The 23,224-nt window shown below is 39.9% G+C and overlaps 1 protein-coding gene across 3 annotated transcripts in view; it reads left to right on the forward strand.

Annotated features, from left to right (window-relative positions):
* Positions 1 to 23,224, forward strand: part of ANKRD46 (ankyrin repeat domain 46) — a 219,115-nt gene that overhangs the window by 185,936 nt on the left and 9,955 nt on the right. Inside the window, exons 8-9 of one of the 3 annotated variants that reach the window (XR_006781093.2) lie at positions 2,383 to 2,496; positions 4,132 to 4,723. The gene's annotated coding sequence lies outside the window, so the exon portion shown is untranslated. Of the gene's footprint in view, positions 1 to 2,382; positions 2,497 to 4,131; positions 4,724 to 23,224 lie in introns of those variants that run through there. The other 2 variants (XR_015725786.1, XR_015725785.1) reach the window with 2 other exon arrangements.

The following is a 23,224-nucleotide window of genomic DNA, read 5'->3' on the forward strand; positions in this document are numbered from 1 at the left end:
AATGTTAAGAAATGCTCTGCCAAACAGAGATTGGAATTGAAAGACAGTGGTCACTCTCACCAATCATATATGAAGTTTAAAAGAATAGTAAAATAACAATTTTCACATGAAATCTTTAAGCAAAAAAAAAAAAAACCCATAAAAGTAATTTGAGACAGTTGTACAGTAAATTATCTCTGTGGTTTTAAAATGGAAAAAATAGATATATTAAAATATCTCCTATATGTAATTTAGATACAATTTACAATTTAGATGCAGGTTATAATTAAATCAGTAGTAAGAGATGTGAAATCTTTGCATTTGGAAAGCAGAAACGATTTAAAATTTACACAAGTACCACCAATTGTATATATATTCCTGATACATTCTCCAGGTTCCTGTCAAGAATCTTCCCAAGACAGGGGTTTCTTTCCATGCAGTATGGATAGGTGAGCGCTGGACTGGGTCAGATACAGGGGTTTAGACTGCATTCGGCCACCAACCAGCTGGACCTGCTGGAATGATCTTCCTCTCATTCTCCTCTGGCAAGCCCCTGCTCATTTTTCGAGACTCAGCCCAAACGCCAGCTCCCCTGGGAAGCCTTCACAGACTCCCCCAGAGAATCTTTGAATTCTCACACATTTTGCTCATACGTCTTCTATAGATTTTTAGCGGTTTCATAATTTTACTTGTTTCCCTAGCACCTAGTACAATACTTGACTAAATGAATGATTAAATTAATGAACAAGCAGTGTGCCTAGCCAATTCATATAACATCTCTGGTACTGCATTTTCTTTGTCTGTAAAAGGAAGACATCAGGCTATTTCTCAAGGTCCCACCTGGTTCAAATGCTCCTTATAAATACATATTCAGTTACCAATGTTCTGCCCAGCCTTTTCCAGGGGTAGGGCAGACAGAGTTGCCTCTGGGGTTCTGCCCTATCCCCTTTGTACCCTCTCCATTCATCTGATTCCCCCACATATCCTGACTGTGACTTTTCCACAGACCCTTGCACTCAACTACTTGTCAATAGTGTCAAGGTTAAGACATAGAGCCTGGAGACAGACTGAGTTCAAACACTAGCGCTAGCACTAACTAGCTGTGTGACTTTGAGAATGTTAGTCAACCTCTGGATTCCCTAATTTTAAAATAGGGATGATAGTAACAATGATTCTACTTCCTGGTATGTCTAACACAGGCTCTGACCACTCAGAACGGATCCAGTCTTAAACAACCTGCATGGCTATACTGAGCACAGGCTGCCTCCCCCACCCCCGTCGCCTTCCAGTGTTGCAGCCATTGACTGTTATTTTTGAGAAGAGATCACATAAGGGCTTAATAAAAGATGCCCCCTCCCTAGAAACTTTAAATAAGGCCTCGGGAGTGGAACAGTTCAGATAGTTGAAGTCCAGTCCCAAAAAGGCTCACCATAAGACGGGTTTCCAAGCTCAATTGATTTTACTTTGGCAATGAATGACCAAGCTTTGGAACCACTCCTCCTGGTCTGTGAACAGCATAGATGTCTACTTATTATCAGAAAATAATATTACATGGTTTCTCTAGGCTTATAATTCTCCTATCATATGTGTAACTTAAGAAACAGTTATTTTTAATAACAGTATTTAATGTTAGAATAACACTTCATACATTTTCCTGTAAATTACTGCATAAGATTCTCACAAGCCCCAGGTGAGGTGGGTAGGGCGATATTATCTATCCCATTAAAAGAGTAATCACTAATTTGCTGTATCTGGGAGCATCTAACACATATGATTTTGGGCAGTTCTTTGGAAACTTACATAAATACTGATGAACTGGTAGTAGTCTCTGGGAAAGTGAGAGAGTAACTCAGATTTTCTTCATCAATTTCCTGGAATCTAATTGGAAATTGTGGATGATGTAAGAGTCTAAGGATAATAACTTATATAAAATGGATCTATAGCTTAGACATTGCTGCTGTCACAGATAATATATTACTTCACTCACTCCAAGAATATAAGGTAAGTGACTTTTGTATTTACAGAGCCAAGTAGAAATAGAAGCATACCAACCACATAGGTTAGTTACAGAATAACGGAGTAGAATCCCTCTGAACTACAAAGCTATCAGGAGCTCCGTAGACCATCTCTCCCATGTGGAGATGAGCATGGTGTTTGGTCACAAATGACAATCGTATTTGACTTGACAGAATACATGGTGCGGAAAGAATAATCTTCACCCAGCAGTTCACAATTGTAGTCCCAATCCTCTCTCACTGTTCATTAAATTAATACACCCTTGACTTTGAAGAGAATGCTTAACAATAATTAAAGCTGATGCCTTAAAAAATGTATGTTTGTGTTATTGGATATATGGACTAGATATTAATATGTAATAGCTGGATGGTCTGTCTTCAATTCTAGGCAAGTATTTGTTTGCTGGTAATCCTATTTGGTAAGTCCAGAGGAAAGGAAATGTGTCAACTCATCACTAAATGCAATTCCTGGGAAGCTTCCTTATTCCTGAGAGCAAGTGAGGTAAGCAATCTTTGTTTATTGAACAGATTGATGAAGTAACATTTTGGGAAAATTATAGGAGTAAGCAGATGGGAAATGGGCAAAAAGCCACATGGGTAAGAAAAATCATGAGTTTTCACCGCAAAACTATAAAATATGAAGGAAAATTCTTTGGGGAACCCCATGGGTCACTTGATTCAACAACAGTGATTTATTTTCCATTCAGCAAGGGATCTAAACTTTGAGAGTACAGGGTGTTTTATGACATATGGCTCTCAGCACCAGCTGTGACAGAAAAAAAAGAGCTGTTGATAGAATAATTCTGACTAAGATAATGAGATCCTTAGCTGGCTGCATCTAATAGCCTCACAGGAAATTTCAGGATGGAAGTCGGCCAACAAGCCCATCTTCATTTGCCCTGTCCTTTGAGTTGGCACAAACAGTAGACACTTATTTATTTCTCTGAAAAATTAATTCCTTTTTTAAAAAAACGTAATGGAGTCCTTTCACATGATAGTCCAGCCTATATTTCAAACCAGATAAAAGCTTCAAAATAACTTTCTATCTTGCTGGCTTATTCCATCTCATCCTTGGCCTCATTATGTCATCCTGGGTGTTATGTCGTGACTACTGAAGGTGGAGAGACTGGTCATACTAGAGCCATTTGAGATGGGAGTGCAGGAGAGAAATGGCGCACAAGAGCTCCCTCTCCACATAGAGAAGGGTCTCATACAGCAGGCTAAGGGTAAGCCATACAAGCCACACATGCTTCTAATTAGGAGTGCTATAGATTGAATCTTTGTGCCCCTCCCCGCAATTTCGTATGCTAAAATTCTAACCCCCAACATAATGATATCAGAAGGTGGCGCCTTTGGAAAGTGATTAGGTCATGTGGTCCAGGTCCTCATGAATGGGATTAGTGCCCTTATAAAAGAAGCCAAGAAAGCTCCCTTGCCCCTTCTGCCATATGTGGTTATGGGGTCAGCGGGCACTCAATCTGCTGGCACTCTGATCTTGGACTTCCAGCCTCCAAAACTTTGAGAAGTAAGTGTCTGTTGTTCATACGCCATCCAGTTTATAGTATTTTTGTGATAGCAGCCCAAATGGACAAAGACAAGGAATATGGCATAATCAGATCTGTGCTTCAAAAAAAATCCCTCTGGTGACGATATGGAGGACAGATTGGAAGAGAAAGATGATGGACTTTGTTGTATCACTTGGAAAATTCTGTAGAAGGGCTGAGGGGAGAAATGCTGAGAACCTGAATTAAGACAGAGGCCCTGGGGATAGAGAGAAAAAAACAAATCAGCACACTTAGTCATCAGGTCCTGTTCATTTTCTCTCTGAAATCTCTCCACCAATTTAATCAAATGTCCCAGTAATGTCCTTTATAGCATTTTGTTCTCCTGCAGTAGGAGATGCAGTTCAGGATCACGAATTGCATTGGGTTGTTATGTCTCTTTAGTCACTTTTAATCTGGAACAGTTCATCAGCTTTTCATTGTCTTTCATGACATTGACATTATTTTAAAAGTACAGGTCAGTTCTTTTATAGACTGCTTCTTAATTTGGGTTTGTCTGATGTTTTCTCATGATTAGATTCAGGTTATGCATTTCCAGCTGGAATACCACATAAGCAATGTCGTGTCCTTCACAGGGTCACATCTGGAGGCCACATGATGTCTGGCTGCTCCTCACTGCTTATGTTCATCTTGATCACCCGGTCTGGTTTCTCCACTGTGTAGCTACTATTTCCCCCTTTGTGGCCAGTAAGCAATCTGTGGGGAAATACTGCAAGGCCATCTGAATGTTCTGCTCTTCAGGGGCGCCTGGGTGGCTCAGTCATTAAGCGTCTGCCTTCAGCGCAGGGCGTGATCCCGGAGTCCTGGGATCTAGCCCCACATCGGGCTCCCTGTTGGGAGCCTGCTTCTTCCTCCTCCTTCCCCACTCCCCTTGCTTGTGTTCCCTCTCTCACTGGCTGTCTCTCTCTCTCTGGCTGTCTCTTTCTCTCTGTCAAATAAATAAATAAAATCTTTCAAAAAAAATGTTCTGCCCTTCAGCAAACTTTCTTCCCCAGACTGAACATTCTCTGATGATGCTTGTCCAGATTATAAAGTGGTGATTTTTACAGTACCTCCATTTTTAGCTGGACATATTACTGCCAGAAATAAGGGTCCCTCTATCCCTGTCTAGTTGTAATTTTGTGACTAAATTCTCATTGTAGCATTCTGTGGGATTTCCAAGAAGTGTCCTTAAAAGCACAGGGGTGAGGGGCAGGTGCTCATCTTCACCCCCACTTCCTGCAGCCTCTAGGTTGAAGGTCTGTCTGTCAGTTTAGACCACCTTGGACCCTGCAAATGAAATCCTCAAATAAAGGATACCAGAGCAGAAAGATAGAAACTTGTGTCCCTGTTGACACCATGAAGCTTCTGCACCAGCCTTAGACTGCCTATGTTCAGACTTGCACCTTGTTTAAGTCACTATTTTGGGGGTCTCTGTTATAGATGAACAAAAATTTCTAGCTAGATACATACATAGTAGTTGAATCCTTAAGAAAGTATGGGCAGCTTCCTAAGAAGAACATGATGTAAGAAGAGAGAAGACCCTAGGGGCACCTGGGTGGCTCAGTCAGTTAAGCGTCTGACCCTTGATCTCAGCTCGGTCTTGATCTCAGGGTCCTGAGTTCAGGCCCCACATGGAACCTACTAAAAAAGAAGAAAGGGAAGAAGAGAGAAGACCCTAAGAGATTAGGGCCTTGAGGAATACTGAAAATTACTGGGTAGAAGAGTAGGCATTGTAGAAGTCTATGAAAAATCAAACATCAGGACAGAGGGGTGCCTCCAAAATCAAGGAAAGAAAGAGTTTGCAGGGAGAATGGAATGAACAGTTCAAATATCATAAGAACATCAAATAAAGTAAGAACTGAAGAGCCTCTGATGAACTGGCCATAGGAAGTCTTTGGTCACCTACCAAAAATGGAATTTTACTAAAATGGAGGGGGGAAACCTAGAGTGTAGGAAGATGAAATATGGACATTATGTTTAGTTGACTCTTCTGTAAAGCTTGCTAGAAAAGAAAAGGAATAGGACCAGGCTGTAACTAACCCTCAAACTAATACCCTGAAGACAAAGGCAAATCGTCTTGATCGCCCTGGTCCCAGCAGTTCATGCACACGTGGCACATAATAAGCAGTAAATAAATATTAGCCGAGTGCAAATTACACAGAAAAAGTCTCTTCCCTCAGAGATCACTGAGAGTAGGATGCATAGTGAAGGGTTTTTTGTTTTTTGTTTTTTTTAGGATACATATGTTTTCAGGTTTATTATATTAGGCATACAGCTCTATGAGTTTTGACAAACATACACAGTCAGTCATATTAACCACAATAAATTTTAAAAGTTCCCTTGCATCTCCTTTCTCTTCTTGCCAGTTTTTGGCAACCACTAATCTAATTTCTATCTCCTTAAACTGACATTTTCAGAATATCATGTAATGGAATCAAACAGGAGCCTTTTGTGTCTGGATTATTTCAGTTAGTATAATGCTTTTGAGACTCATCTATGTTTTTGCATGTATTAGTAGTTTATTTCCCACATTCTCACCAACACTGGTTATCTCTTATCTTTTTGATGGTCTCCGGTCTAACATATCATTGTGGTTTTGATTTACCTTTTCCTGATGAACAGTAATGTAGAGCACCTTTTCATGTACCCACAGGCCATTTGTGTGTCCTCTTTGGAAAATTATCCATCTGGTTCCTCTGCCCATTTTTTAATTGTTTTATATTTTGGTTTGTTGTTGTTTTCTTGTTGTTTATGTTGTTTGTTATTGAGTTGTATGAGTTCTTTATATATATATTTGTGATATTAACCCCATATCAGATAAATGATTTGAAAATATTTTTCCCATTCAGTAGGTTGCCTTTTCATTTTGTTAATTATTTCTTTTGCTGTGCAGAAGATTTTTAGTTTGATGTAGTGTCATTTGTTAATTTTTGCTTCTGTTGCTTGTGCAAATTTTGGCGTCCTATCCAAAAAATCATTGCCAAGACCAATGTCAAGGAGCTGTTCCCCTATGTTTTCTTCTAGAAGTTTTATGGTTTTGGGTTTTATGTTTTAGTCTTTAATCCATATTGAGTTAATTTTTGTGAGTTGTGTATGAAAGAAATTTCATTTCTCTGAATATGATTATTCAGTTTTCCCAACACAATTTATTGTAAAGACTATCCTTTTCCCATTGAGTATTTTTTACTCCCTTGTTAAATATTAGTTGACTGAATATGCACAAGTTTATTTCTGGGCTCTTGGTTCTGTTCCATTGATCTATGAGTCTATTCTTCTGCCAGTACTCTTTTGATTACTACAGGTTTATAATACACTTTGAAATCAGGAAGTATAATGCCTTCAGCTTTATTTTTCTTTCTCAAGATTGCCTTGGGGTTCAGGGTCTTTTGTGGTTTCATACAAATTTTAGGATTGTTTTTAATATTTCTGTGGAGTATGCCATTTGAATTTTGATAAGGATTGCACTGCATCTACAGATGGTTTTGGGTAGTATGGACATTTTAGCAATATTAATTCTTCACACCCATGGACATGAGATAACTTTCCATTTATTTGTGGCTTCTTCCATTTCTTTCATCAAAGTCTTACAGTTTTCAGTATATATATCTTTCACCACTTTGGTTAAATTTATTTCCAAGTGATTCATTGTTTTGATGCAATTGTAAATGGGATTGTTTTATTTCTTTTCAGATATTTCATTGTTAGTATATAGAAGTGCAACTGGTTTTTGTATGTTCATTTTGTATCCTGCAACTTTACTGAATTCATTGATTAGTTATAACAGTTTTTTGGTGGAGTCTTTAGAATTTTCTATATATGAGATATCATCGACAAACAAGACAGTTGTACTTTTTCCTTTCTAATCTGGATGCCTTTTATTTCTTTTTCTTGCCTGATTGCTCTGGTTAATACTATGTTAAATAGGAGTGGTGACAAAAGTGGGCACCCTTTGTCTTGTTGCTGAGCTTAAAGGAAAAGCTTCCAATCTTTCCCTGTTGAGTATCATGTTAACTGTGGGCTTGTCATATATGGCCTTTATTATGTTGAGGTATGTTCCTTCCACACCCAATCTGTTGAGAGTTTTTATTGTGAAAGGATGATGTATTTTGTCAAATGTTTTATCTGCAACTGCTGAGATGATCATATTTTTATCTTTCATTCTACTGATGTGGTATATCATATTTATTGGCTTGCATATTTTTGAACCATCCTGGTAGTGTCTGTCCTATCATGCTTCTAGAAAAGTACTTTAATAGGACAAAAACCTACAGTCATGAAAAGGACCTCAGATACAGTTCCTAGCCCTCAGGAGAGGCTATACCTTAGTCGCTTATTATGTACATAACTCCAGTCATCTTTCAGTGGTTTCCAGGAGGAAGAATTTTCAAAGATGGATAAGAAAACTGCCTGCTTTTAAGGAGCTTACAGTCTAGAGAGGAAACAAATTCCTTATCACAATATACAGCATATTATAGGACTTAAAGTTATACATAGGGACAGTGAAGAAAGCAACTGATTCCAGCTTGACATACTACTCATCAGAGGATATAGGGTTTGAGTTGACCCTTGGCAGGTGATTGGAATTTCACCCAGAGAAAGGACATTCTAGACTAAGAAAACAGGAAGCAGAAAAAGTCAAGATTCAGAAGTCATCAAGTACAGGATTTATTCTTGAAACATCTCTGTTTTCATGTGGCAGTAGAATAGGGTTTTAGAGGCAGGGGTGTGAGGCAATAGGGCTGCAGAGGTCGGCGGAGGGGGCTCATTGTGGAAGGCTGAATCAAACGATAAGGAAGATGGACACTTTGTTCTGTATACACCAGGGAGCTATCGCAGGTTCTGAAGAGGCAACTAAATAATAAATCAGTTTTGAGAGGATTTGACCAGAGACCATGTGTTGAGGGAAGAGTTTAGAGACAGGCATTAGTTAGAAGATTTTGCCATGCTGATGGCTGAAGCGTATGAACATCAATATGGGCAGTGGTAGTAGGAAGGGAAAGAAGAGGATGAACACAAGAGCCATTTCACAGGGCGGTGAAGGGAAAGTGTCCTGAAAATATTACTACCATAAGATTGCTGTCTTTGCAAAATATTACCCATAAAGCAGCCTTTGCAGACATAAGCCACAGAGTAATTCCTCCTGCTATTGGTGTGACTTTCCCCAATGCCAATCAGAGTAGCCTTTGCTAACTATGGTCACAACAGTCCATGATCATCAGAAGTCACTATTCCTTAAAATATCCATCTAATAACTACCATTTATTAAGTGCCTACTGTGTGTCAGTCACTGCACTAGTGTTTCATGTATTTTTCCTGCAGATATTTACATCAATCCAATAAGGAATAATTTTCTCATTTGTCAGGTGTGGAAAATGAAGCCCATTGAAGGGAAATAAATTGCCGGGTGTCTCTCAAGACTTCCAAAGTCCAAGGCACTTAGCCTGATGGAGATTAAGATAAAAATAACCCAAATCCTTTGAACCTTTACTAAGACATTTGCCTTTTTCAGAATACTTAAATTTCTACTATCTTTTCCCTTACTTAAAAAATATCCTCCTTCTACCTAATCTCTTGTTTTTTTAATTAATATACATCCAAATACATTGCAAATACTCCTGAATAAATAATTTTAGCATTAGACCTTTCACTTGATTTCCTTGACTTCATTCCAGTCATATATTAGACGATGCCCCTAAATTGCCTCCACATGCCAAACCTGGATCCTTTGCATCTCAGATTCATTGTTTCAATGATTATTTGTGGTCAGTGGGGGGAGTTGGCTGGTAGACTACAGGTCAGTTTCAAACATACTGCCATTTTTCTCTGCCTCACAGTGTTTGGACAATTATTTGAATCATTTATTATATTTTGCCTTTATTTTATTTAAAGAGTGTAAACTATAAAATAGAAGTGTTACTAATAGGAATAAAAAGCATTGATCCTGCAAACTTAAGAGAACTGTGACTGTCAGAAAGGAACAAATCTTCAGGTTCCCCAAATGCTTTTTAGACTTCAACTGGTTAATTTTTATTCGGTTGTGATGGAAAAACACAAAAATACAAAATCGAGAATATGAGTAAAATGCTAGAACCACATTATCAAAGATTATATCTAAGAAGTTGTATATATAACTATGAATATAAATTTTATGTCTCTCTATAGATAGAGACACAGATATAGATATAGATACACACGATTTCTATTTATACTCTGGGATAAAATCCTCCCTTTAAACATATAATTCTATTGTTTAGCTTTTACACATTTAATTTTAATTCACATTTCCACAAACTCGTGTGTGAAAAGGAGACTATTTACCTCTCTTTACATTCAAAGCTTTCCAATGCTGTGGTCTTATTTAAATAACCTCTCACTTCTTCCTAACATCTACCTTAATTCTTTTGGTCTAAACAGAAATCTAATGCTGCTGTTTCTCTACATTTTTCTCTCACTTTTCCTCTCTGTTCTGCACTGCAGCCCTTAGCCCTTCAGCTCTTTCCCTCAGCTATCCCTGCTTTCTTCTCTCTTAAAGTGTTGCCTAAGTGTCTAGATTATGTTTCTCCCTCAAGTGATCCTAAATGTTTCCAAGCAAAGAGATTAGGAATATAGTCACACAAAGAAGGAGTGATTTGAAAAATAAATAAATAAATAAATAAATAAATAAATAAATAAATAACAACTCATGTGTTGGCAGGTGTCCCCTGTGTTTCTTAGTATTTTATTACCTGTGGGTTATTTCTTGCTTATACTCTGTAAACCATGAGAACTATTAAAATTCCTTTGCTTGGCACAGTCCTGAGAATCCTGTTATAAGCAGCAAATGTGATATTAACAAACAAAATTTAGGGAATTGTGACTACAGAGGACCTAAATTCCAATCTCATGTGTGCCCTTTGTATAATAATAAACATAGCAAAATCTTGTGAGCAATAGAGAGGAAAACAAATCTAAATTCATGGCAAGTCTGAATTAGAGGCTTTAAAAAGCTGCATTGTTATACTACTTTTGTATACCAAGAATAATTTGAACGGCTAAGGCTGTGGAGGGTTTTCTAAGTTAGAAGCCCTATTTGCCTACTTCAGTGATAATAACCCTTTGGGTAGTTAATAGGATCTATTTTTACATATGAATAGCAAATGCACTTATCTCCTTAAAAAACATTTCTTCTTTTGAATAGACTAACATCCTAACCACCACAAACACACAATCACAGCTTCATCTAGGGGACTGGTTTGCTCCTTTTTGATAGCATTGACAGTTACTCTTTGCAAGAATGGTTTCGTTAGAGATTTGCATTTTATTTAATCTCCATAATTAGTGTTATATCCCTGACAAAGTTAGAAAGAGTTAGAAAGGGATACACAGATATTACAATTAAAATCATATGTGTGAGGGCGCCTGGGTGGTTCAGTCGGTTAAGCATCTGCCTTCTGGTCAGGTCATGATTTCAGGGTCCTGGGATCAAGCCCCACGTCCGACTCCTTGCTCAGCAAGAAGCCTACTTCTCCCTCTCCCCACTGCTCCTGCTCTCTCTCTAAAATAAATAAATTCTTAAAAAAATACTTAAAAAAATACTTAAAAAAAATAGTATGTGTGATTTCAACTGTGAGGGACCGGTGTAACATTATTTTAGGCTGTGGCAGCCCTCAATCCATCACTCTTAATTTAGCATAAACAATGCAGCAGTAGTTTCGTTATATCATAAAGTGTATGGGCTTTGCAGTTAGAGAGACCAATTGAGATTATACAGAGGAGTTTATATCAAGAATTTGCAGATTTTGAAATAGTTAACTGGTGCCCCCTCCCCCAGAAACTGTTAGGGATAAAGTAAAGGAAAAGCATAGTGCCATGCAAAACCCACAAGATTTAGAGTAAAAAGTGTTTACCTGGTGTTTATCTGGTGCACATATGACTTTGGACATGTCCTGTAACCTCTCTGACCCTGTTTCCCAGCTACAAAATGACACTACAGGACTAACCTCAGCACGTTATTTTGAGTATTAAGTTCAATCACATGTGAGAAAAATGTTTTGTGAACCGTTCAATGCTCGATTAAAAATGGAAAAACATTTAATTTGCATTTTATTGTTTTTGAAATAGAACTGTTCCTGTCTTGGCCTGGGAGAAAAATTTCCTCTAACACTTGGCATCTTTTGAAAAGCTAATAATAAACTCTTCCACCAGTAGTTGACTCGTAATTATTTCATACGTTTGTGAAGGGAAGGAAACATGATACAAAGTAGTGATTTTAGACAAACTGTCAAAACATCCTTACAATAGTGACAACTTTTTGGTCAGGAAAGCATTCCCCATGTAGATGCAAGGTGGAGTTTTAGAGCGGTTTTTCACTGAAACATCAACAACAGCTCGTAGCTATATTGTTAAAAATGAAATACGCATTATATTTAGTTGAACATGAAGTAAAGTTTTACAAAGATAGTTGAGTAGTAGGATCCAAAGATCCTCGGGTCATGATCCAGGGTCCTGGGATCGAGCCCCACATCGAGCCCCACACCAAGCCCCACACTGAGCCCCAGATCATCATATCATCCAGCTCCCCGCTCAGTGTAGACCCTGCTTCTCTCTCTCTCCCTCCCCCCTGCTTGTGCTTGCGCTCTCTTGCTCTCTCTCTCTCATTAGCAAAAATAAATAAATAAAACCTTTAAAAAAAAGAAGTGAAGGGAATTGTCTTGCTGCCCTCAATATTTTTCATATTTGTACATGAATGAAAATCAAGATAGTGACTATTGACTAATTCCAGGTGATGATAGGTAATACCACCAACAACTGGTTATTGTTAGCAGGACTCTAAGCACTGAATGGAGAAAAATGAGGAAGAGCAAAAGTAAATATGTAATAACAAAATAGAGCTCAGAAATTTAGAAATTTCACTCAGGTGGAAATGCCAATCATTTCCTCCCTGTCAAAATCTCTTCAGAGAGCCGGCTGCCGGCAGACTGTGAGGGCATCCTTTCAGGAATAGGGACCCTGCCCTACTAACTAGCTCTCTGACCAGCTAATTTGACCAGGAGCGGAGACACCAGGCTCAAACTGGGTCAATCACATTCTCAGAGACATGGAGGCAGAATTGGATGTTGTTGGCAATGAAGATGCAAGGTCATGAAAAGTCATTGCCAAAACTGGCAGTATGGCAACCCAAAGTCATCTGCCAGTGTTAGGAGGGAAAAGACACTAAAATCCTTACAGAGAAGCAGAATAACCAGTTGGCAAAGAGGAAAATGGAACAGATGTGAAACAAGGACAAAGAGAGATTAGGAAACCAAGCAGCTAGTTGGAGAAAGGGAGAGAAAGAGACAGAATGACTGAGAATCTGTCTGACCATGCATACTTTCTTCAGCTGGGTTCTGTATAATGTCTTAAAATAAATCTCCTTTCCTTTACTTGTGCTGGCTCCAGTGTGTTTGATTCCTTAGAACTGAGAGATATTTTAGTAAGACAGTCACTGATTGGATTAGAGCCAAAAGTATTAAGGTAAACAAGAAAGACATCTGAACAAATTGCATTTCCAAAACATATACTGAAGCTCACGTGACACTAAAAGTCTTTCATTGCTTATTTAATTTTGCGTAACAGCTTTATTGAGATATAATTGACATACTATAAAACTCACCCTTCTCTTTTTTTTTTTTCTTTTTTTTTTTTTTAATGATTTTTTATTATATTATGTTAGTCACCGTACAGTACATCCCCGGTTTCCGATGTAAGGCTCAGTGATTCATTAGTTCTGTATAACACCCAGTGCACCATGCAATACGTGCCCTCTTTACTACCCATCACCGGTCTATCCCATTCCCCCACCCCCATCCCCTCTGAAGTCCTCAGTTTGTTTCTCATAGTCCATAGTCTCTCATGTTTCATTCCCCCTTCTGATTACCACCCCCTTTCTTTATCCCTTTCTTCCCCTACCGATCATCCTAGTTCTTATGTTCCATAGATGAGAGAAATCATATGATAGTTGTCTTTCTCTGCTTGACTTATTTCACTTAGCATTATCTCCTCCAGTGCTGTCCATGTTGTAGCAAATGTGGAGAACTCGTTCTTTCTGATAGCTGAGTAATATTCCATCGTATATATGGACCACAACTTCTTAATCCAGTCATCTGTTGAAGGGCATCTCGGCTCCTTCCACAACTTAGCTATTGTGGACATTGCTGCTATGAACATTGGGGCGCATATGGCCCTTCTCTTCACTACGTCTGTATCTTTGGGGTAAATACCCAGTAGTGCAATGGCTGGATCATAGGGTAGCTCAATTTTTAACTTTTTAAGGGACCTCCACACTGTTTTCCAGAGTGGCTGTACCAACTTGCATTCCCACCAACAATGTAGGAGGGATCCCCTTTCTCCACATCCTCTCCAACAATTGTTGTTTCTTGCCTTGTCTATTAAAACTCACCCTTCTCTAATTGCCCTTTTACTTAAAATTTTTTTCAATTCCATCAAGCTTCCAGGTCTAGTGTCCAAGTCTACAAGTAGCCTTAATAACAAAGACAGAATGGCTAGTACAAGCAAATACACTATGGCAATAGAAAGTGACAGTTGACAGCCTAGCAGCAAAGGAGAAGCAGAAAAACTATAAATAGGAGAACAATAATTCCAAGGGGGAAAAAGAGAGCAATCTGGGGCCATCTAGAGTGTTTTCCTTAGGTTCTTTTAGTTCCGAGGAACAGCTCAAGTTACATCTAATATTAGGGGAAGAAGTTACAAGGAATGAAGAAAACAGGGATCTCAGCCCCACAGGGCCTCGTGGGAACCACTGAAGGCCAGATCACCAAGCCTCTGGAAGAACAGGCGCTGTCACAGAGCCAAACCTCAGGAAGACTGGAACCAGGACACCATCAAGAATCCAAGGTTACCCCAGGACTTCAGCATCAGGAGCTCGCACCTCGTCACCTCGGTGATTAGTTATTTATGTGACTTAGCTGTCCTCTCCGGCAACGGCTGGCCGTGTCTCACCGGCTTCCTCATCCTCTCTTTGGAATGTGTAAACGGCCAGTTCTTGACCTATTCCAACCTGCAGACTCATTTTGTTTGGCCAGCATGGTGCCTCCACATTGCTGTGAATTCCAGTCTTTAGGTGGGACTTGAATTTGGGAGTCTCTGGAATCTTTACTAGGCCCCACTACCTTCGCCACGCCCTCTTCTCTCAGCCACATAGCCTGCCGACTACTGAAAGTACTTGACTTGTGACTCCCGCGCTCTCTCTCTCTCTCTCTCTCTCTCTCTTCTACTGCCCAGCTTCCACGTACCATCGTATCCGGTTCCTCATAACTTTTGCTTTTTCTCCCCCATCGGCTCTCTCTACATATACCCTGTTAGCTCCCACTGCTAACTAGCAATTCCCAGTTCAGATTCCCCAAAGGGAGAATCTGGAGCACATTGCCCATTTTGGGCTCAACTTCTCCTACGGGTTCATATTGTAGAAGTCTGGCCAGCCTGGAGCATGGCCGCTTTAGGGCAGGTGTCCACTCCGTGTCATCAGCTGTGGCTGAGGAGCTCCAAGGCCTGCGCTGAACAGAGCCCAGCTGTCTGGGGCTAATGCCTCAGCCAGGCCTGTGAGCGGTGTAGCCAGTCACCTTGAAAAGGGACTGAGGGAAAAGGTGGCCACCGCACTTGTCCAGTGCAGTGGGTCGTAATGACCCAACTTTGCAAGCTTTAAAAAACCTGAGAGAACCAGGCTCCATCTAGCCTCCCCCAAGTAATAAAAGTCTAGGATGCTAGCATGGAGTCTTTAAGAAAAGGTTAAATTGTGTTTGCTTTCCTCTATTTAAGAATCAGTGATGTGTACAGTATACTTTGGAAGAATTTTCATTGAGAATTATAAAAGAAAAATAATGGAAGGTATTTAATACATACTCAGATATTTGAGAAACTTTGGATATCAAAAAGAAAATCTCATTTTCCTTTGAAATGGGAATTAGTCTTAGAAAGTTTTTAAGAACAGAAGCCCTGAAAGTTTTCTAATCCTGACTCTGATATTTACCAGCTAGCAAATTCTTTAGTAATTCAGTGCCTCAATTTCCTCATCTATAAAATAAGGGTAATAATAATACCAATCTCACAGGGTTGTCAGATTAATGAAACAATCCAAAACAAAAGAAAACAAAACAAAAAACAAGCACACACCAAAAAAACCCCACCAAACCTTAGAGCATGTTCTTGGTGCATGAAGAGTGCTAAAAAATGTTATTGTTGCTTTTGTTATTGTGTAAATAAGCAGGTTGTACACTAATACATGAGTCAGATTTTTATAATAGTTGATAATGATTGAGATTTTCCTCTTTGTATGTATATATTCTCTTTTCCTTGATACTTTATTCTAGGTCTATCACACAAATTATGTATTGTATTTCCATATGAAACAAACTGCTTTGATCAGATCAAATTGCTGTACCTTATAACAATAGTGTTTTCTTTGGGGGTATCTGAGCTTATTTTAACCCTAGTGCTGGTCTGTCTGTTCATTCACTTCCCTTGGTGCCTAGACTGGAAGGCAACCCCTACAAGGCAATCTTCAGAGCAGGCTCCAATGCAGACAGTTGTCAATTTGAAAGTAAACACCTTTGAAAAACAACAAAGGCTATAGCTGATGCCAGAGCATTTATCTAAAGACAGTCTCTTTGGAGTCTCTGGCCAGTGCTAGGATGACTTCCTGCCTGGAAACGAGACAGGAAAGTGCTGGAAGGGGTGCATGCCAAAAGGGCTGGGGCCTGAAAGCAGTAGGGCTCAGTTAGTGAAACCATTAGAGTCAGCTAGGGAGCTTTAGAAAACACATCAGTGCTGTCCCGCCTTAGACCAATTAAATTCTAAACCTCTGAGGGGGGTGGGGAGGAAGAGAGCAAGCAGTTATATTTTTTTAAAGCTCCCCAAATGCTTATAATAGGTAGCCAGGGTTGAGAACCGCACCATTCCAGGGCTTCCTCTAATTTGTTTCTGCCACTGGGCCGGGCCTCCTCGGAAGAGAGGCTTCCGGGGAAGAACGGGAAAGCAGTGGACGTTGCCCATGAGCCTGCTCACCATAGCAGCCTCCTCAGGAGTTGGTCAGGGCTTGCCCTCTGCTCAGCACTTTGCAGAGCCAAGTGGGAAGGGAAAAGAAGATTATGATTCACGTTGCCTGCCCTCACAGAGCTCTCAAAACAGCTGGGGAGTCCATATTAGCACATGAGAAATGGGGGCAGAACCGTGAGGCATTAGGCTACAGCTGAGATTAAAAGGCCATGCTCTGAGAGTTCCACCAAGGGGGAGGCGAAGGTCGACCAGGAGAAGATGGAGCCTTCTAAGGATGTGGAAGAGATGGGCACAAAGGGAGCACGAGGAAGGCAGGTAGGAGAACCAACCACAGAATGAGCAAGAGTCACAGAAAAGGCCTGGGGTGGCACAGTGACAAGACCACTTTAGGGTGCAGGATGTCCCTGGAGAGTAGCAGGAAATCCACTTGGATGATTTAAGTAGAATGGGGCCAAATTATGGAGGGCTGATGTCCTAGCCTGAGTAATGTAAACACCATGCGGTAGGGAGTGGGAAGGCATTGTGGGGTCTTGAGTAATGATAGTATTTTCCAGGAATCTAATAGAGCATTGGAGGAGACCAGAGGCGGCAAGACCGGGTCATACCACAATCCCAATGTGAAAGATAAATAAATAAAGGCCTATGTGGTCACCGTGGAAGCACAAAGAAGAAGAATAAATCCTAGAAATAGGTTTACATTCCTTTTCTGTGTGCTTATTTTGAGTTTGATTTTTATCAGACTATATAATACATGCATATTATAAAATTTGAGAAATCATGGGAGAGTAAAAAGGAGAAAATTCTCATGCATAATCTTTCTAAACACAAGTAACCACTGCTTTGACATTTCTTCTCATTTTTTCATTTATTTTAATGCAGTTGTTATCTCACTGTCTAAGCAAGTTTGTATCCCATCTTTAGTAGCGTAAGAGTGTGAGAATTTCCCCCCATCATTAACAGCTTTGAGCTTTAATTTTGTAGCTGTGTGGCCTTCATTGGTATGGATACACTGTGATTTACTTGTAGGACAACAACTTATGAATTGCTTTCAATTCTTCCCCTGTTAAAGCAGTGCGGGGTAGAAGTACATCTCAGGCATTAATCTTTGTCCATCTCGATGGTACGTCCATAGGATAAATTTCTAGATGTGCCATTACTGAATAAAGAGTTTTCAAAAATTTAACGTTTTTGCTACTTACTGAGAATTTGCTTTCCAAAAGTATTAAACTAATTTGTACTCCTGCCAACAGAGTATAGCAATGCTGGTTTCACTCTAATTATCTTTGCTAATTTGCTAGAATAAAAAATGAAATCAATTTGTATTTTTTTGTTGTTTATGAGGATGAAATTTTTATGTGCTTATTATTAGCCACTTGTACTTCCTCGCTTATAAATGGCCTGATCATTTCCCCCCATCACACAATAGTAAAAAAGGAACAAATTTTAAGACTTAGCAATATACAGAAGATGAAAAAGAGAGAAGATTAAAAGTTGTCATGTTCTTGGCAAAAATGAACATGACAAAGCAAAAAAAGAAACATATAAATGAAATGAAAGGTTAAATAGCAATCTAGAAAAAATACATATGGAAGAAAAGAAGTAGTTTCCATAAAATATGATGTGTATATACCAATCCATCGGTCAACAACCTAATAGAAAAATGGGCAATTAACATGAACAAATAGTTCTAAGAAAGGAAATACGAGTGAATATTAAACACAAACAACCTCATAATAAAATATGTAAGTTAAATGAAAATGAGATCACGTTTCACTTAACAGATTTACAAAGACCAAAATGTCTAATGATAGACTTTGTCAAAGAGGATGCTGGAAAACAGGCATTCATCCATTGTTGATAGACTGTTAATTTATGTGATCACTTTGGGGGAGAAGTGGGCAATAGATATCAATATGGAAAATTAGACATATTCTTTGACTCAACAATTCCACTTTTAGGAGTTTATCCTACAGATAATTCACAATACGTATGAAATAATATATAACTCAGATAATATATATAATATATAATAATATATAACTCAGATAATATATATAATATATAATAATATATAACTCAGATAATCATTGCAAATTTGTTTGTAGGAGCATAATATTGGAAACAACCTAAGGTATATCAATAGGAGGTCATTTCAGTGATGTAGGGTGTCTCTGTACTATTGAATATTATGCATCCATTAAAAAGAACAGTGTACCCTTGTAGGTACTGATATAGCATTGCTCCAAGATACATTGAGTAAAAAAGGAAGGTGCAAAGACTCTCTGTAAAAGGGGTGGGGTGGGGAACATACATATATATATATATTTGCTTACATGTGCACAGACTTGTTTTGGATTTATACATAAGGCAGTAATAATAGTTGCCTGGGGGAGGGGTGCTGAAGGGGTGGGACAGATGTTTTTACCTCTAGAAAATCTTCTCTCTATCCTCTTGTTCCTTTTGAATTTTGTATCATACTGCTGCAATGGGAAAATGTAACTCTTAAGAATATGATGACGGCTTTCCTACATTGTGTGAACTCAAGGTTCAAAAGGGCAGCTGCTTGGATCCTCTCCCAGTTGCAATTTGGACACAGCTGCATCAGCTAGTGTTCTCCCCTGGACTGTCAGTCCAAGATGACAGGGGCTGTATACATTGACCTCCCTGTTGAATCACCAGCATCTAGCCCTGATGGGAGGTGCTTAACAAATACGTCTCAGATGACTACCAGGATTCTAACTTAATAGAAAAATGGAAGAGCCATAGAGAGAAACAGATTAATGTGAAAGGAAAGACTCAGAGACAAAAGCATGTAGGAGGGAAAAGAAGGTTCTTTGCAAAAATGTTGCAAGGGAATCAGGCTTCGAAGGACTGGCACAGAGCCAGCCTGCTCCTTCCACACCAGCACTGGGCGGCTACAGTGGTGTCAAAGCCGGCTGGGAGAAATGCAGCTGGAGAGGCGGGCGGGCAAGTTGCCATGGGCCCCCGACACCACGTAAAGAAATGAGAAGAACGAGAGAAGTTAGAAACGGAGAGCCCAAACATATTGTTCGGACTATTTTGGCTTCAAGAGAGAGATCTAAACCAAAGAGGGAGTTTATTGGCTTGAGTAACTGGAAAGTCCAGAGATTCAACAATATCATCAGGATATTCTCTCTCTTTCTCCACCTCCACACCCACTTTTCTGTGCTGGCTTCATTCTCTTGCAGACTCTTTCCACATGCTGGCTTCTGGCAACTCCAGCTTTTCAATGAACAAACAAGTGATCCCAGCAGTTCCTAATAATTCCAGTAAAAGCCTTAGAACTGATTCTTACTGGACAGCTTATGCCACATGACCATCCCTGAATTAATCACTTTCTGAAACACTAGTAGGCCAGGCAAAGGTCATATGATCATCCCTAGGAGTGGTGGTGGTTAACACCATTCTAACCTTATGACCCAAGAGTAGGGGGGAAGGGGTAGGTACCCAAAGAAACTGGGATGCTGTTTCCAAATACAAAGATGCTGAACAGGTAAAAGCAACACTAGCACCCCACTCGAGGCAAAAACAAAAGATTAAGTGAAGATTGTCCCTTTCTTTAAAAATAAAAATTGGTTGGGATTTTTGGAAAGAGAAAATACTAGACAAGGTGGGGGCAGTCATGGGAGCAAACTCTGGAAGAAGTAGGAAGGAATGGGGTTCAGATGAAAAGACTGGTGGTGGAGAGTAATTGTGGATTCCTAGGGCTAATCCAGCCCCCTTACTCCTCTTATGTGGGCCTCCCCTGCCCACTCCACATACGCAAAATTAGGATCCCTTATAGGACCATTCGAATTCGACCTGAACGTATTCGGTAACGGATAGGTCATGATTTTGGAAAGTAGTTTTATCATCATCCTGGTTTGCTTCTTTAAAATGTCTGCTTGTCAGTGAGCTGAAACCCAGTTGTCAGTCTGTCCTCAGGATTAAAAAACCTTCAGGCTACTCCTCTCATCAGATGATCCTTGACGTGTTGGAAGACACAGTCCTGTCCCAGTCTTTCCTCTTTTGGCCAAGCACAACCAGTTCCTTTAATCATGTATCAGGTGACATGGTTTCCAGATTTTTTTATGGCCTAATTGTCTTTCTCTGGATTCATGCTGGTTTATATGTGTCTGTCTTTAAAAGGTGCTTAGATATAAGCCTCCAGATGAGGCCTTACCACTGCTGAGTTCAATGGGACCATTGCCTCCCTTTATCTGGACCCTATATTTTGCTGATGCAATTGAAGATTTCATTGGCTTTTTTTTTTTTTTCAACAACCGTATCACAACTCAGTCATATTGAGCTTGTTACCAACAAAATCCCCAGGTCTCTTTTCTCATGAATGGTTGCCAAGTCAGGCTTTTCGTAATTATGCAAGTGGTACTTTTTTGAGCCAACAGAATGGAACTTCCTAGTTTTTTTCTTTTAAATCTTTCCTCATTTCTTTCAGGCTCCATCCTGTTACTTGTTCTGCCAAAACGTGACCCTTTAGAACTAGGTGGTATAAGGCCTGTAGACCTTGCTACAAAAGAAGGAAACTGTCTGGTATTCCATTTACTCAAGTGTTTTTTGGCTTATGCATGGGCCAGTGCTCATGCCTATTCCTGAATAATCTGGCTTCTGCTCCTTGCTAATGCCTTGGTCATAATAATTGGGCAGCCTTTCTAGCCCATGGCTGTTGTGCACGTGTGCACATGTGTGTATCAGATGATAAGCTTTGACCTGTGGTTTCAGGTCAGTTACTGCCAACCTTTGCCCCCACTCAAGCTTCATGCTTGCCGTTCCAGATGAGCAGACACTGGTGCCAGGAAGCTGTTCCACCCCCCTCCCATGGCCAATGAAATGGTATCAGCCAGGATAGCTCCAGAGGCATTTGGAATTGGTCACATTTGAGCTGTGCTTTTCAGCAGAGTTATCGGACCTCTAACTCATCACCATGTAGCCAGATGGTCTGATGAGTCTTTGAGCCAAGTCCCAGATTCTAGATGTCCCCCACTCCACCTCCTTACTGGAACTAAAGACCTCTGTATTTCAGCTGTGTCATCTAGGACCTTGACTTCCTTATGACTCCCTCATCTGGTTCACAGAAGACCCTTTTCATGGGGCTATACATCTGCTTCCAGAATTTGGAAGGGCCTCTCTGATCTAAGATTTGTATACCTACTTACTGCCTTAAGATGCTCATCGCTAGAAGCTTCTCCTACACATTGCCCCAGGTCCCTTGGACTAGACCCTTTGCATGTAGACACACTAAAAAGTGAACTGAAATTCACCTTGTCGCTTTGACTCGATGATTTTAACTGCTGACCTCTTCCTGATTGGAGCTAGCTCCTTTGCTTCAGTTCATCACCACTGCTTTCTTGGCCCCCAGTGCTGCTCTCCTATTAGCTTGAACCTGCTCTGTACCAAGAGGTCCTAGGTACTTGAGGCTCTGGGATAGCGCCAATCATGATCATTAAAGAAAATGTGCGACTGAGACCTGAGGATGTGGTCAAAAGTGGAGCCTCTTCCCTAACCCAAAGAAGGAAGGCACATTGTGCCAGGGGTAGTTACCAACTGCCCTTGCGTCCTGTCTCTTGTAATACATTCATTGAAGGCACCCTGAAAGAAGGACCAAGGTCTGAGACTCTCACTATAGTGTAGGACGCATACCTCAAATATTTGAAGGGCCTACCTGTTTGGCAGGATTTATTTCTGTTTCCCCCACAAAACTCTACAATAGCTCATTGTCAGGTTGTGTCAACAGCAATAAAAATATAATACATTAGTGCTTCTTGCTCCCATATTCTGTGTCCCTGAAGAAGAGATGCTGGCTTGAAAAGCAACAGTGAATAAAACCATCAGTGATGTTCTCTTCACCTTTCCAACCTTGTTTCATGCGATGCCCTTTTTTAAAAGCAGTACTTTAAAAAGAGGAACCAGATGTTTTCCTAAGGGGAAATTTCTGACACCCTCTCTCCGAAAAATAAGGCACTGGAATTGAAAGACCATACACTCAGGATTTTCCAGGTTGTGATCACAGTAAAATAGTGGGTGACATCACCTATGGGAGAGAAGTTTTCATGAATTGACACAGTAAATTGTGTATGAGAAATAATTACTAAATCTAACAGGAAATTCTATAAGAATTCCTAGATACTGGGGTGCCTTGGTGGCTCAGTCGTTAAGCGTCTGCCTTCGGCTCAGGGTGTAATCCCGGCGTTCTGGGATTGAGCCCCACATCAGGCTCCTCCGCTGGAAGCCTGCTTCTTCCTCTCCCACTCCCCCTGCTTGTGTTCCCTCTCTCGCTGGCTTTCTCTGTCAAATAAATAAATAAAATCTTTAAAAAAAAAAAGAATTCCTAGATACTGAAATACTCCTCCTTACCAATCCAAAATTAGTAGATCAGAAAGGGAAAATAATTTTTCTTGTATTTGTTAGCCAATCTAAGATTAAACTGAAAAACCAAGCCTATATGTGTGGGACATTTTTATAGCAAAATAGAAAGTACCTGGAAGGCAATCCAAATAAAATCATCTAAAAAGAAGGGATCCTGACATATATGCCAAGGAACTATTCATGAGAATGTTTAGACCAGATCCAAGAATGTTAATCCACTGGCTCCTATGCTGATTATTTTGGGACAGAACACAGATTTCAAAAAGAAAAAAA

Source organism: Ursus americanus, chromosome 9 (genome assembly GCF_024610735.1).
Source record: "Ursus americanus isolate L20-20 chromosome 9, mUrsAme1.1.p, whole genome shotgun sequence".
Lineage (NCBI taxonomy): Eukaryota > Metazoa > Chordata > Mammalia > Carnivora > Ursidae > Ursus > Ursus americanus.